The 4,944-nt window shown below is 41.6% G+C and overlaps 1 pseudogene; it reads left to right on the top strand.

Moving 5' to 3' along the window:
• Positions 1–4,944, top strand: part of LOC107711453 (NACHT, LRR and PYD domains-containing protein 3-like) — a 36,841-nt pseudogene that overhangs the window by 25,882 nt on the left and 6,015 nt on the right.

Raw genomic sequence — 4,944 nt, 5'->3', positions numbered from 1 at the left:
GAATGACCCCGTTGAAACGAGGAGGACGAGAATCGAACTGGATTCTGTAGCCTTTCTCTACAACCTGCAGGACCCATTTTGATATATTTGGCAGAAGTTCCCACGCTGCCAGAAAATCTACTAAGGGAACCATCCTCTCGAGGCTGGTCTCTGGTGTTATTAGAGGAGCCAGTTCGATGCCCTGAAGCGGATGACCGGCAGGGAACGACCGACCTGACTGCTGTACCACCCTCACTCGAGGGGACGAGCTCTCCCGTGCCGTACCGTCGCCGGGCAGCAGCTGGGAATTTTGCTCATTGGAGCTCACTGAGCCCTGAAGCACCGAGGGTGGCAGGGGTATCAGTGAATCTCCGTGAGGGCACTGAGGAGGATCGGGCACCGTATACTGAGGTGTTATCCTTTCCTCCCCAGGTGGGGCTGCCCTCAGGGGACTGATGATGGTGGCGCCAGGACCGCTTAGTCGAGGTCCTCTTCGACAAAATAACGGTCCGCAGATCCGTCTTCGGTCTTGAAGACCCAGACTGAGAGCATTGCCCCGACCCCCGTTCTTTCTGCGGAGGGGTGCGGGTTGCAACTCTCTGTTTTTGAGACTGGCGGTATGAGGAGCTTGACTGCTGGGGCTGCTCCCTCTCAGCAGCCCCATGGGCCTGGGAGCGACGAGGGAGGAAAAACACCGCCATGGTGTGCAAACATGTGCCAGCCTGACCTGCCGCCGTATAAGCTTTCCTAACTAGACTCGATGTCAGCCTAATGGGCCTGGTGGGAAGCTTCGGGGCCTTCAGGGACGATGCTGAGGATGGGGAGAGATAGCTCGCAAGCGTCTGCTCCACCATTGGCATCGCCCCATATCCCTTATCATTCAGCCCCACGATGTTAGAATAATTCGAGACTGTCGGGCTGTAGATACGGGATGAATACAACGAGCTCCTCATACGCGAGGGACTGTGGTGGCGAGTCCACAGTCTCCTCTGTCTCGACACTCATCACATCCAACTCCTCGGAGGAAGATAGATGAAGTGGTCTGGCTCTCTCTCTGGGTGGAAGAAACCGCAGCGCGGGCTTCCGAACCCCGAGAGGGAGCCGCGGATCTAGCGGGTGAGGACCGAAAAAAGGACGAGCTCCGTCTCGGATCCCTCCGCTAAATCCCCTTGCGATCCCCATGACAACAGTCTACGCTGTGCCTCAACAACAGCGGGACCGCTGCCAACGGGATCGCGAGCCTGGCTGCTCTCATCAAACACGACTAGGCGAGAGCAACTCGCAGTCATGACAATCAGCTCCCTCGAGAGCTGACCGTGCATGCTCCGCTCCTAAACAAACAACACACAGATCGTGTGTATCCCCCGCCGCCAGATATCGTGGGCAGGGAGGAACACAACGTTTGTAATGCCGTTCGCTCGCCATAGCCTTAGTCTTTGCTTTTTTTGACATGATATGAATGCTTGTGCTGACAGACAACAATAAATAGGACTGACACATACACAGAGCGCTACGGAAGAGCAGAAGCTGACTTGCGCTCTGCCGGATGTGCTTTTATACTTCCTGGTGCTTACGTCACCCCGCTCGTGACGTCTCGCTGCTCCATTGGGCTGATTGTACACGTGCTTCAGAACGCGGTCCCGCAGGGGCGTTCCCAAAGCGATTCTCGACGCAGCTCGAGTTCCTGAAGGGGAACTTATGTTACAATAAATGACCTTTAAATTTTGTCAAGAAATGTAGCATTTGCTCTCAATGGAATGCCAGAACACAAGACAGAAACAACATTTGCAGGCATGATTTTTTTCATATTTGTATAGATGTCTATATTTCTCACCTTGTATGGTTTATGACCAATGTGTACTGAATAAATCTGAAATTATTTTAAAAATATTTTTTAATATTCAAATAGCAAACTATTTTAAATTATTTCATGAATGTAAAGCTTCCGACAGCACTGCATGAGATAGCAGCGTCATCTAGCGGCTGTGTGTGGGAAGGCCATAGCATCTCAGACAGTAATAATTGCATAGATTATTCGTACTTATACACGCATTCAAACTTCTCATTAAATATTTCTGCCCAATTCAAAACAAGTGTGTACACACATGAATTTGTTCTTAACCTTGTCCTAATGTCAGTGAATTTGGAGTATTCTAAATGAGTGTCTGCATGCATGAGGTTATTCGTTTGCATAAAACATGCCCAGACCATCTCCATATAAGATTATATTTTTCACCGTGTCATGAGCAGGGCTGTTTAGTATACCGGAATAGATGTGTCATAAAAAGAAAGATAGCGAGTATGTACGTAACCTGTTGGAATGCATCACTGAATTATTAGTTTTAAGTTTTAAACAGTTTATCTTTGACAGTAATGGTGACAAAAAAAATATGCACACCTCAAATACTGGCTAATACTGTACAGTAAAAACTAAGCACTCTTCAAGCACTGCCGTCAATGTAATATTTCACTCTAGCAGTAGTCAAATACCTGAAACTTTAAGCATTTATCCTATATGATAAATAATTAGTCGAGATTTAATGTTATAATACTATATGAATAGTTCATTAGCAAGAACAGATAACTCCATTTTTATTAATTATCATAAATCGTTTTTTTAATTGTGCATTCCAAGTAATATCAATCAAACTGCAGTTGGGTTGTTTTGATTAAGTAATAATAATTTTAAAAAATACAGGTAACTTACAAAATTAAAGTTCTTTGAAAGTATCTTTTTATATATATTAAAAGTTTGTTTTTTGGCAGAAGCGGATAACTCCACATTTCATGTTTCAGAGTTAAACAAAAACACTGTGTATCATCTGTGTAATCTCCTCAGCTGACAAACGCCTCACAAACTTTGTTGTTGTGAATACATGCAATACAGGGGGCTTTTTTTTAACGCATGGCAGTCAGTTCATTTTATTTTAAAACGTGGCGTTTATCGGTTTTTGAAAATGAACTCTTCATATTATTATTATTGTTATTAAACTATATCAATTTACATTTCCATTCTAGTAACAATATAGAAATATGTTGATACTGTTCTTACTGGAGCATAAATATATCTTTTTACTTTACATGTTACTTTTGTGACTGAAACTACAGAAAATAACAGCTACAGCACAAATGACTGTGTCAAACTAATGTGATGTGGACTGTTGCTGTGTGTGTCTGTAGGCTGTCTGGCTGTATGGTGACGCAGGAAGGCTGTGGTTATGTGTCTTCAGCTCTGAGTTCAAACCCTTCACACCTGAGAGAGCTGGATCTGAGCTACAATCACCCCGGAGATTCAGGAGTCAAGCTGCTCTCCGACAAACTCAGTCTGGACAAACTCAAGTATGTTGAGCAGAAACGTTTTCAGGTCTTAATTAAACTCCTACATCTACACGAGTCTATGGGGTTTCTAGATGATGTAACATTATGAAGGATTTAAAGAGCAGCAACACACACACCAATTTAAACAAAAAAACTTAAATAAGAAGCATTGGCTTTAGGGGCGAGGTCAAACCAACAAAAATAAAAGTTCTGCCTGCGGAGTAAAACCTTAACTAAACTGCTCAAAGAAAACCAAATTAACCACAGAACAGTACTGTAACTCCCTAACTAGCCACAAAACAGGAGAACACAGAGAAAATACAACAAAAATGGCACCCACCTCCCTACAGCTTCCATAAAAGGTGGAAACAAACAATCAAAATGATAACAAGTTTAAATTGCAAACATTCACAACTTGTAAATTATTGTAAGCCTCACTTAGATAAATAATGGAGTCACTGTCATAGTAAATTAGTTGACATTACCTCAGATTATAAAATTCAATTCAAATTTATTTGTGTGGCGCTATTCATGATACACATCATTGCAAAGCAGCTTCACAGAAAATGTGAAGCTGGTAATGTCTAGTTTCCATGGGATGCCCATCCCGTAGCAGAAACAGAAAAGCAAATAAAGAAAAATGAGTGTAGCTGCTGTTCAAACCATTTCAAGCAAAGAATGATAATGTGTATTCAATCAGATAAAACTGGACTTCAAGGTTATGAGATACATTACGTGAATGCTTGGCTACAGAGATGTGTCTTTAACCCTCTTGGGTCTGAGGGTGTTTTGGGGCCCTGGAGAAGTTTGACATTTACATTGAGGTTCACAAGTTACTAATATTGGAATTTAAAAATTCATTATTCATATCTAATGAAGTCATGGTTGTGGTTTTATGTCCCCTATCAGTTTTTAATTATTACTGTGGATAGGCATCATGAACTTTTGCAGAGAATCATTAGTAAGATACAGAGTAGCTTCTGGTCAGAAAAGTGGATGAGATACAAATGAGAAAAACATAAATTCAACACCCTTCAGTCTCGCTATATACAGTAGTCAACATTTGAAGTGGATCAAAACCTTTCATCAAAGTTGTCCTAAAACCAAAACAATACCCTTTCTTATCTTAGGACAACTTTGATGAACTTTTTTGATCCACTTCAAATGTTGACTACTGTAATAGACAATATTTTTGCTGCATCATGAAATAAATCAATGAACTCAAAACTGTTTGTACTAAATCTCACAAATATAGATATTCAGATGAAATGATGAATTAAAAATAGTGTAGTCATTGATCAAATGTGCTGAGATGAGATTTGATGTGGAAACATTTTACTGCTGCAGAATCTCTGAGCTTTAGAGCAGATCAGCTTCTATCCTGAAAATAAAGACAAACATGAAAGAACAAATTTCAGTTTTGATTTTACATGTTTTATCTTGATTATCTTGTTTTCAAAATCATAACTGGAATTATAATGTGATGTTGTGTTTGTTCACTGACTGAATGAGTCTGTGTGTGTTTTATAGTGTGAATCATGGAGGAGAATCCAGGATTACAGCAGGACTGAAAAAATGTATGTCTACATACTCACACACACCCCTCACACACACACACACACACACACACACTCACTCACTCACTCA

This window comes from Sinocyclocheilus rhinocerous, unplaced genomic scaffold (assembly GCF_001515625.1).
Source record: "Sinocyclocheilus rhinocerous isolate Xijiao unplaced genomic scaffold, SAMN03320098_v1.1 scaffold3375, whole genome shotgun sequence".
Taxonomy (NCBI): Eukaryota; Metazoa; Chordata; class Actinopteri; order Cypriniformes; family Cyprinidae; genus Sinocyclocheilus; species Sinocyclocheilus rhinocerous.
The sequence above is the reverse complement of the archived record's forward strand: the minus strand, read 5'-3'. Positions and strand labels throughout refer to the sequence as shown.